Raw genomic sequence first — 11,913 nt, 5'->3', positions numbered from 1 at the left:
CCCACTAACATCCAGAAGGCGAGGTCAGTATAGGTGCATCAAAGCTGGGACCGAAGAGACTGAAAAACAGCTTCTATCTCAAGGCCATCAGACTGTTAAACAGCCATCACTAACACTGAGTGGCTGCTGCCAACATACTGACTCAACTCAAGCCACTTTAATAATGGGAAAATTGGTGTAGTCCTTGATGATCTTTTTGGCCTTCCGGGTGGTGTAGGTGTCCTGGAGGACAGGTAGTTTGCCCCCGGTGATGCGTAATGCCTACTTTCAGTATGACCGGTTACGGTTAGAGCTAGTCCCTTGGCGGTTTGCTTTTGTAAAGGATGTCACGCTGCATGCTTAGCAAGTATGACCTCCCCCGATCGGCTCATAGCGAGAGTCAAACTCAGGACCTCTGGCTTGCGAACACACGTAACCGCCCTCATGAAGCATTCCGACTATAAAAGGTCTTCTTCAATGGCACAAGCGGCAACACTGAGTTTCACACATCCCCATCTGCTACACTATTCAGTAAAATAACTGTAGGAGTAAGGGGTCACATTAAGCATTTGAACCACAGTGAACTGTGTTGCTAACACATAATCAGAGCGGAGGACACAGAAAACTAAATCTCATGGAATTATTGTAAATGCAGGTATTGTCTTTTCCCCTATTATTCCTTTTATTTGTGCATTCAGCTCTTCCTTTTATGATCTGGTGTGAACATTGTATTGGAGAAAATCCGTAGTAAATCTGGCATTCCTATTGGTGACTAAGTCTGTCCCTTGGATTGGTGACACAGTGCAGACATACAGGCCTGCTGTGGGATACCAGGACCGCCCCTTACGAAGTTGTCTCCAGGCACTTCAGTTACACTGTTCAGCTTAAACACATGTGAGACAGATCGGCCAAACACCACCCCTCCCCAAACCTCAAGTCACGTTCAACATTCCCCCCATTCCTGCATCCCTTGACTCCCTTCACCTTCTCTTCTGTGATGCTTTCTTCCAGAAAGGGAAGCAGGAGGAAAGAGCATGTAAGCAGGTGGGGCAGGAAATGCTTTTCCCTTACACGGCCTCAGTCATATCATACATGAACATGACACACCCTGTGGGTTGTTGGGAGGGCTGGCAATGTAGAGGCTGTTTCCTTTGGAGTCAGAAACCTAATAGGACAGGGTCCTCTGTGTTAGACTTGCCGGCAACTATGAAGGTTAAGAGACTTAATGAGAGTAAAAGACACTAACAGAATAACCGTGGATGGAGGACAAAGGATGAAGCTGCCACATAATAAAATGTGTAACTTTTGCACACAAGAAATAAGAATGTAAATGCACTCCTTTCACAGGTTGCCTGGTCAATAAGTCAAGTCCATTATTGAATGCAATCTATTATCAACATAACAATTAAGACCAGACAGAATGCTTGGGTGGATAAATTTCCACTTAAACAAAATTCCAGAACGTGTCATTTTTTGTAATTGCATGTGTTGCTATTTCCAGCCTCCGTGGGCATTCAGTGGTGGACCTGAAAGGGTCTCTGACCCCCCCCCCCGCCACCCAGTTTGTGGTGATTTAGCAAAATTAGGCCAGAGTTTGACCTTTCACCTCATTTATGCTGAGAGGAATGACATAATAGATAGAAGGGGACACGAGATACATGTTTCTGCTATACATAAGAGGCAACAGAGCTATAACTGTAGCACTATGTACAGTACACCACATACATAATCCATCATTGTCTTCTGTAGCTGCCAAAATGAATTGGGTTCCCAGAAACATCATCCAACCATTCCAAGCAGTGCCCTTTTCCATGCACCCAAGTGATGACATCGTTTCTTTCCATTTTCCAAACCCAGACGGTTTACTGAGAACAAATATGAATAAGCCTATTATAGTGACAATTCCCCATCATAAGGACTCAGTTGACCAAAATATCATCAGTGGGTTGGTCGCTCTAAACTAGGCTAATTCAGGTGGTTGCCTCTGAATTGCCTCTGAAGTTGATACCTTCAAGTCTTTGAAATGTGAAATGCTATGGCCAAAACAAATGCTATGGAAATATCACTAGGTCTGTATGAATAAATCACAGAAATGTAACTTATGTCACTTATCTGGATCATTTGACTTGTGTCTGCCATATTGGTTTGAGCTCCCACCACCGCAGGCAGGCTGTGCTTTGATGTGTAAACGTGAAACGTTACCTAATTTCACTGGGCACAAGAGTTTGGTGTCATGAGGTAGCAAGTTTGAATATGTTTTCTCCATCCTCCCCTTCACTCACTACATCACCCCCCCTTCCAGGTTTGTTACAGCTAAACCTGCTCCCCGTGTGAAAGTGGATTCTTTTCGCTCTTGACACTCGCGCGGACCGTCGTCCTCCACCGCTCGTGGGCTGTCACTGGGATTTTAAACTGGTACACGCGACCATCAACGGGACAAGTAACATTTACGACAGAAAACTCGCTGAGAATAAACGTCCCTCGAAGAAATAAGAATACCAGAATAATTTACCTTTTCTGCAGGTGCAGTTTTTATCTTTGAGCTGACGGATTCTGCATTTCTACAGAGAGTCTACAAAGAGTCTGCATTTCTACAGGTGAACAAAACGTAATTATTTGGTTCGGGGCTTATCAAATTGCAAACTTTAGCTTTGTGCCGTAGTGTATTGTCCACGAGCGCACATAATTCATCATCTTCACACTACCTAAAATGACGCGCAAGTCGTGCGTTCCGATAATGCAACCTCCTTACCTAGACTAATCTACACATTAGCTATCTGTAAAGATGCCGCTATACTTCTTCCTCTATGTTTAATATAACACACATACAGTCATTATTCATTTTGGTTGCCTATCCTGACGTGAAGTTTGTTCTATAGAAAGTATTTGACTCTGATGTGTGCCACAGAAACTATTTGACTCTAGCCACAAAATTAAGGAAATTTGAAGGTTTCTGGCAGGGGGGAGATTTTCGGGATTGTGCGGAAAGTACTATTATAACATAATAGTGTTATTTATCCTGTTACACACAAATGTGTAATGGAAATGTGATTTTTTTTGCATATCCAACACCCCCACAGGGAGTGGGGTCACATACCATTGTACAGTACCCCTGGAGCAATTAAGGCTAAGTGCCTTGCTCAAGGGCACAGCAACAGATTTATATATTTTTCACCTTGTCAGCTCTGGTATTTGAACCAGCAACCTTTTGGTTAGTGGCCCAACATGCTAACCTCGAGATTACTGGCCACCCCTAAATGTGATAGATAAATTAATCCAGTCCACTTCGCTCACCTCAGCCCCACCAAACAGTTAGCCAAGCTAGTGACCTCGTCAAGAGGTTTGGACCTCTTAGTGTAACTTTTAAGGCGTTGCGACTGACAGTCAGAGGGACCTGTAGATGAGTCCCAGTCAGGGCTATTCACCACGTTGGTGTCAGAAGCGGGATGGCACCTCGGTGCAGCCATCCAAAGCATGTCCCATCAATATGGACACAAGGGACTTACAAGAGTGAAGCTGTATTGACCTAGTACAACACCTATCCCTTTTTACATCAGCAGTTGTCACAATTACAAAGTGCTTTACAGACACCCAGCCTAAAACCCCAACAAGCAAGTAATGCAGAGGCAGAAGCACAGTGGCTAGGAAAAAACTCCCTAGAAGGCAGTAACCTAGGAAGAAACCTAGAGAGGAACCAGGCTTCGAGGGGTGTCCACTGTCCAGTCCTCTTCTGGATGACTATTGAATGACTTTGTTCCAGGCGTTCAGACCTCTTGGCATAATGATTAAGGTGTTGGACTGACAGTATTGATAACCCTAACCCGATTTGTCAATAAATGTGTCTGTGTGACACAGTTTGAATGAAAATTGTATTATATGTGATATGAACATACTGAATTTTGTCACCACAAAAGGAGAAAAATAAAAAGAATCCTTGAACTATACAACTATACCCTAATGTCATTCAATGCTGTCATAATACCATGCTGATAGTGTCTATGCCTTGTTCCCGTTCCACACTACTGAGCTGAACCGTGCTGAGCCAAGCCAGACTGTGCTATCCTGGTTAAACATCCATCATAGTTGCTGGGACCGTGCTTGGCAGAACAATGTGAAAATGAGCCAGCACAGTACGGTTCAAGTCTCCATGATGGTGTGAAACAGGTAACAGTGCAAAAGAGCCTATAATGGGATGCGTATAAGCTAACCTTCCTGGTACCTGCAGATTTACCTCCATAATGCCAAAGCTTGAACACTGAGTTTTACCAATGATGGACACTGCTGTGCCAATGCTCGTCAATGTCCAAGCAGTCATCATCGACACGAACGCCAAATTAATTGACAAAATGCTCTCTAATGTGGTTTCTGTTCGATGCTAATTTGCAAAAGATGTGTCCCTCTCACTTTCAAAATCCTATATTCACTATGAGAGCTCTGATCCAATCAGTGTGTTAGTCAGCAGTAGCCATCACATCCATTAGCTATGGACCCTAACTGCTGCCATCATGTCTTACACTGCTAGCTAACCTCTCTACCTGAATGTGAGCAGTGTTACCCTGCCACTGGTCTCTCAGTGGAGTGGAAAGGGCCTCCAAGTGTTTACATTGGGCTGAATGTTGTCAGAGCTCCTATAATACCAGCTTCAGGGGGAACAGACCGGGTCTTATGGGCCCCAGCCTTACCGGGAATAGACCGTACCACACCAGCTCAATGGAAACACTGTGGGGGTTAGCTGTTAGCACGGCGCTCAAATAACCTGGCGGCTAATGAACTGTCACTTTTTTTCTCCAAGCAAGACGTTTTTAGTCCATGTTCGCCTGAAAAGCCCTGGCGCTGCCAGCTTTGAACCTTGATTCCAGGGTTGGCTATGTCTTTCGATACACGTACCAGTTGTTAACTCTTTGCTAGTGGTAGGTTTTTAGATGTCTGATTCTGTTAAGGTTGATGGGGTTTGACAGTATTGAGAACAGCCATTCTCTTCATATTGACCCTCCTACACTGATTCAAGGAAGCCAGCAATATGTTAAACAATGATTTCATTGTTATGCAGCTCAAGTTTTTCTAGAATGATGGAGCTTATATGATGACCTTGCCTCTTTTTGCACGTACTGTATTAGATCATAGAGGCAGAATAGAGACAGTAGTTACCTAACTTAAGGGGGGGTGTTAGACAGGGTTTGAGACAGGGAGATAGTTGAGAAGGATGAAAGGTTGAGGTGGACTACTGGATTGAACCCTCATCTCCAGGGGCCGTATGTGTTTTGGAGGTGTCAGTAATACCGCTAGATCAGCCTCCTGCACTACTGTCCCATAGTGTCTCTTAGAACTCCTCCGCACCACATGTATCATCATGTCACAGTGGAGTTTGCAGGGACGTGCATAATCCATGGGCTCTGCCAGAGTGGGATCCCTCTCTACCTGACTGGACAAATCTTGGCTGTCCTGCTGAGAGGTTATCCCAGGACACTGGTCCAATACTGGGATTCTTCCTGTCCTGCTGAGAGGTTATCCCAGGACACTGGTCCGATACTGGGATTCTTCCTGTCCTGCTGAGAGGTTATCCCAGGACAGTGGGCCAGTACTGGGATTCTTCCTGTCCTGCTGAGAGGTTATCCCAGGACAGTGGGCCAGTACTGGGATTCTTCCTGTCCTGCTGAGAGGTTATCCCAGGACAGTGGGCCAGTACTGGGATTCTTCCTGTCCTGCTGAGAGGTTATCCCAGGACAGTGGGCCAGTACTGGGATTCTTCCTGTCCTGCTGAGAGGTTATCCCAGGACAGTGGTCCAGTACTGGGATTCTTCCTGTCCTGCTGAGAGGTTATCCCAGGACACTGGTCCAATACTGGGATTCTTCCTGTCCTGCTGAGAGGTTATCCCAGGACACTGGTCCAGTACTGGGATTCTTCCTGTCCTGCTGAGAGGTTATCCCAGGACACTGGTCCAGTACTGGGATTCTTCCTGTCCTGCTGAGAGGTTATCCCAGGACACTGGTCCGATACTGGGATTCTTCCTGTCCTGCTGAGAGGTTATCCCAGGACACTGGGCCAGTACTGGGATTCTTCCTGTCCTGCTGAGAGGTTATCCCAGGACACTGGTCCAATACTGGGATTCTTCCTGTCCTGCTGAGAGGTTATCCCAGGACACTGGTCCGATACTGGGATTCTTCCTGTCCTGCTGAGAGGTTATCCCAGGACAGTGGGCCAGTACTGGGATTCTTCCTGTCCTGCTGAGAGGTTATCCCAGGACAGTGGGCCAGTACTGGGATTCTTCCTGTCCTGCTGAGAGGTTATCCCAGGACAGTGGGCCAGTACTGGGATTCTTCCTGTCCTGCTGAGAGGTTATCCCAGGACAGTGGGCCAGTACTGGGATTCTTCCTGTCCTGCTGAGAGGTTATCCCAGGACAGTGGTCCAGTACTGGGATTCTTCCTGTCCTGCTGAGAGGTTATCCCAGGACACTGGTCCAATACTGGGATTCTTCCTGTCCTGCTGAGAGGTTATCCCAGGACACTGGTCCAGTACTGGGATTCTTCCTGTCCTGCTGAGAGGTTATCCCAGGACACTGGTCCAGTACTGGGATTCTTCCTGTCCTGCTGAGAGGTTATCCCAGGACACTGGTCCGATACTGGGATTCTTCCTGTCCTGCTGAGAGGTTATCCCAGGACACTGGGCCAGTACTGGGATTCTTCCTGTCCTGCTGAGAGGTTATCCCAGGACAGTGGGCCAGTACTGGGATTCTTCCTGTCCTGCTGAGAGGTTATCCCAGGACAGTGGGCCAGTACTGGGATTCTTCCTGTCCTGCTGAGAGGTTATCCCAGGACAGTGGGCCAGTACTGGGATTCTTCCTGTCCTGCTGAGAGGTTATCCCAGGACAGTGGGCCAGTACTGGGATTCTTCCTGTCCTGCTGAGAGGTTATCCCAGGACACTGGTCCAATACTGGGATTCTTCCTGTCCTGCTGAGAGGTTATCCCAGGACACTGGTCCAATACTGGGATTCTTCCTGTCCTGCTGAGAGGTTATCCCAGGACACTGGTCCAATACTGGGATTCTTCCTGTCCTGCTGAGAGGTTATCCCAGGACACTGGTCCAGTACTGGGATTCTTCCTGTCCTGCTGAGAGGTTATCCCAGGACAGTGGTCCAGTACTGGGATTCTTCCTTTCCTACTGAGAGGTTATCCCAGGACACTGGTCCAGTACTGGGATTCTTCCTGTCCTGCTGAGAGGTTATCCCAGGACACTGGTCCAGTACTGGGATTCTTCCTGTCCTGCTGAGAGGTTATCCCAGGACACTGGTCCAGTACTGGGATTCTTCCTTTCCTACTGAGAGGTTATCCCAGGACACTGGTCCAGTACTGGGATTCTTCCTTTCCTACTGAGAGGTTATCCCAGGACACTGGTCCAGTAGTGGGATTCTTCCTGTCCTGCTCAGGTCTAATGTATTATTACTTAATCAGTCTTGGGTGTTGAAGGAAGAGTTATTGATCTGATGTTTGTTGTTTAAGGCAGTGTGACAGTTGACTTGACGCTTTACGTTGATTTATACCTATGTAACTATACGGGAATAACTGAATAATTGTATACTGTGTCTACGCTTTCCATTCTGTGTCTATGCTGACTCCCCAACAGTCATACTGGATATTTTAGTGCACAATATTAACTATGTATATGTACAATGTTGTAACTGGAGATCAAGGATGAAATAACATGAACGTAAGCTCACACAAGATCTGAAATGGCTTCATGCTGTTATGTTATCACTATCTTCACACAAGATCTGAAATGGCTTCATGCTGTTATGTTATGGCTATCTTCACACAAGATCTGAAATGGCTTCATGCTGTTATGTTATGGCTATCTTCACACAAGATCTGAAATGGCTTCATGCTGTTATGTTATCACTATCTTCACACAAGATATGAAATGGCTTCATGCTGTTATGTTATGGCTCTCTTCACACAAGATCTGAAATGGCTTCATGCTGTTATGTTATGGCTATCTTCACACAAGATCTGAAATGGCTTCATGCTGTTATGTTATCACTATCTTCACACAAGATCTGAAATGGCTTCATGCTGTTATGTTATGGATATCTTCACACAAGATCTGAAATGGCTTCATGCTGTTATGTTATGGCTATCTTCACACAAGATCTGAAATGGCTTCATGCTGTTATGTTATGGCTATCTTCACACAAGATCTGAAATGGCTTCATGCTGTTATGAGTATCTTCACACAAGATCTGAAATGGCTTCCTGCTGTTATGAGTATCTTCACACAAGGGGGTAAACACAGTTAGGTACTTAGAAAAGATGAACAGTAAGGAAATTGCATTTGCTTTTTGCTCAGAAAATGACTTTATTCTGGCGTGACAATATAGCCTAGAGCTGGGCGATATGGACAGCAATCCATATGGTGATAAATTGCCTGAATTGATGTGATAACGATAAATAGAAATATACGTTTATAACATTAATGTACACCATCATTTTTACTACTAGTTTAATGGTTGTATCCATCAATTGTCCCATTAACAATCACACATATTAGCAAACTTATTTCATTTAAAACGTCCCATTTCTCTAGTATAGGCTACTTATGGTAATGAAGGATATCAGCAAAATGCCTGTGATTAGTGATCTGTCTGGTCGGTGTTGATCATTTTCAGTTTATTGTCCCAAATCTAATACAGCCCCCTGCTTGTAACACGCTATAGATAGAATCAGTATCCTGTCTTCTTCTTATGTTAGGATAAGTGTGGGAAACATGCTGTGTTAGTGGGTGTAACCATCCGGCATGGTCTGGTAATAGCATGGTGCTCATAGTGACCCCAGTGTTAGGTTAGAGTCTTAGGGTGCATCCCAAATGGCACCCTATTCCCTATATATTACATTTATTTTGACAAGAGCCATATGGGACCTGGTCAAAAGTAGTGCACTATAAAGGGGATAGGTTATCATTTGGGATGAAGACTTACTGTCATGGCTCATTTACTGGTCACGTCCCATCAAGAGAACAACTGTGATTATTTCATTACCATTCATCTCGGCAGCCAGAACCAAATAAACTACTGTTAAAGATGTCATGAGAGATTAGATCACCATAGCTTGCCACTAGATTTGGTTTATATTGAGTTATTTAACCTTTATATTCAGGTTTCTATTGTTGAGATAAAATATATTTAGCAAAAGTGACCTCGTCCAAATGGTCCTAAGCCAGGTACCATATTCTGAATAAAAAATATAAATTGAAAATACTTCATTATATACTTAGATCAGTGAGGGTCTGAACCTCGGTGAGACATGCATGCACACACACATATGCACGCACACACACACACACGCACGCACGCACGCACACACACACACACACACACGCAAACACATGCACACACACACACGCAAACACATGCACACACACATGCAACCACGCACACACACAAACCCACACACACACACAAACCCACACACACTGCTATTCTAATCAGACTTATGTACTGACCAAATCATGAAAGACCAAACTGACTGCTCTGGGTTTACCAAACTCAGATTTTATTGGTCCATGTGTTTGCTACCGTTGCATTCATTACTTTCCAGCCATTATGATGAGCCTGTCCTCCCCACTCCCCATTTCTCCCTCCTTCCAACAGCCTCCATTGATCTGCAATCAGATGCCTGTTTCAAGTTTACTATACGTGGCTAATACATTGATCCTTCTCTGAGAAATTCACCCTGGTCGGCTATTGGAAGTTTTGAGCAAGAAGCCACCTCCCCTCTCTCTCTTCAGAAAAGTTGTAGTCTTTACTTAAAGAGGAGGGAGGGGCTGTTACTCAGAAATAACCGAATCGAGCTCCAATGCAATAACACACAACCTGAACATTTACTTCTGAAATAACTGAGTAGCTCTTTGTTAATGGTGGGAGAACAGGGAGGTTGTGTATGAGTGTGAGTACATGTCTATTTATCTGAGGATGTTACTAAGCATTTCTGTTGACTGCTTTCGTCCCTGGCCACCCCCTCCGTCCGGTTTAGAGGTTTGTGTTTTACGCCTCCACCACACTGACAGCGTTATTGCGTTTTGGTACACCAGAAGTACATTCATTTCCAGTGGACCGCTGCGTTTGCCTTGCAGCATTGCGTTGCAGAGGCAGTTGCAGTGTGTTCTGTGTGGTGCAGATGTTGGATTTATTGAACGTATGCATTAAACTGTATGCTGAATGTTGAACTTCTGTTTCACACATATCAGATGCTGCTGCGTACTGTTTTGTACCATGATGCTGTCGGTGTGGTGGAGGCGTTAACAACAGAACGGACGGCTGTGTGAGATGAGGAGGGACATTTATAATGCTGTATTTCATGAGCTTGGAGTGGCAATACACTAACGCATATAACACTTACCACATATCAAACTCTTTCAACTACATGCAGAATTACAGGACGTTGATATTATCATGGTATTATGAGGCCCTTACTTGTAGCAGTATCAGTACTGATGTTACAATGCCTTTGCCTATCCAATTCACCTTCTGACTTTATACTGTCACAAATACTATTTGCTTTTTGCTTTTTTTCAGTATATTCATTTGGTTGAATTTCATACAATGATGATTTATATGCTTATTTTATTTCTATGAAAACTGGGGAGAGTTCATTTATGGGGGGGAACTGAGCTGCATGCAGGGAGGGAGGGGGGCTTCATCCATCCAGCCCTTGTTTGAAGTTGGCTGGAAGGAATAGGCCACTGTAACTTTGTGTACACAGTTGTTAAACAATAGCCATGCATTAACTCTAACAATATAGCCCTTTGTGCTTCCAATTCAATCCTGATTAATTCTGTAGTTTTGATAAAAACCGACATAATGAAACTGTTTATCTCAGTGAAGCTAGTAGTAGAGGACGGCGTTTCAGTGTGCTTAATTCATTCTGATGTCATTAATGCCCAGATTGAACTGGTCTAAAAATGGATTTTAAAAAACAGGACTGTACTGTACATGCCTTCCACACAGGCACCTCTGAGGTAATGGGTTTGTTTGGGAGGAGTTGGGAAGCTAGTTCACAAATGTGTGGGCCTCTGTAGCTCAGTTGGTAGAGCATGGCACTTACAACGCTAGGATAGTGGATTTGATACCATCCGTACGTAAAATGTATGCACGCATAACTAACTGTAAGTAGCTTTTGATACAAGTGTCTGCTAAATGGCATAAACAGTGCATTTGGAAAGTGTTCAGACACCTTGACTTTTCCCCAAAGATTTTACGTTACAATCTTATTCTAAAATGGATTTAAAAAAAATATCCTCATCAATCTACACACAATACCCCATAATGACAAAGCAAAAAAACAGAAATACCTTATTTACATAAGTATTCAGACCCTTTGACTTGAAATTGAGCTCAGGTGCATCCTGTTTCCATGTATCATCCTTGAGATGTTTCTACAACTTGATTGGAGTCCAACTGTGGTAAATTTAATTGATTGGACATGATTTGGAAAAGCACACACCTGTCTATATAAGGTCCCATAGTTGAGAGTGTATGTCAGAGCAAAACCAAGCCATGAGTTTGAATGAATTGTCTGTAGAGCTTCGAGACAGGATTGTGTCGAGGCACAGATCTGGGGAAGGGTACCAAAAAATATCTGCAGCATCGAATGTCCCCAACAACACAGTGGCCTCCATCATTCCTAAATGGAAGAAGTTTGGAAGCACCAAGACTCTTCCTAGAGCTGACCACCCGGCCAAACTGAACAATCGGGGGAGAAGTGCATTGGTCAGGGATGTGACCAAGAACCCAATGGAGCTCCAGAGTTCCTCTGTGGAGATTGGAGAACCTTCCAGAAGGACAACCATCTCTGCAGCTCTCCACCAATCAGGACTTTATGGTAGAGTGGCCAGACGGAAGCCACTCCTCATTAAATGGCACATGACAGTCCACTTTGAGTT

General features: G+C 44.5%; 1 protein-coding gene across 3 annotated transcripts in view; it reads left to right on the top strand.

Moving 5' to 3' along the window:
* The first annotated feature begins 2,176 nt into the window (after window positions 1–2,176).
* Window positions 2,177–11,913, top strand: part of LOC115203375 (aggrecan core protein-like) — a 35,259-nt gene continuing 25,522 nt past the window's right edge. For 2 of the 3 annotated variants that reach the window (XM_029768021.1, XM_029768020.1), the window contains exon 1: window positions 2,178–2,576. The gene's annotated coding sequence lies outside the window, so the exon portion shown is untranslated. Of the gene's footprint in view, window positions 2,577–11,913 lie in introns of all 3 variants that reach the window. The other variant, XM_029768023.1, reaches the window with a different exon arrangement.

The sequence above is a fragment of the Salmo trutta genome, chromosome 12 (assembly GCF_901001165.1).
Source record: "Salmo trutta chromosome 12, fSalTru1.1, whole genome shotgun sequence".
Taxonomy (NCBI): domain Eukaryota; kingdom Metazoa; phylum Chordata; class Actinopteri; order Salmoniformes; family Salmonidae; genus Salmo; species Salmo trutta.
Note: the sequence above shows the minus strand (reverse complement) of the source record. Positions and strands in the feature narration are given on the sequence as shown.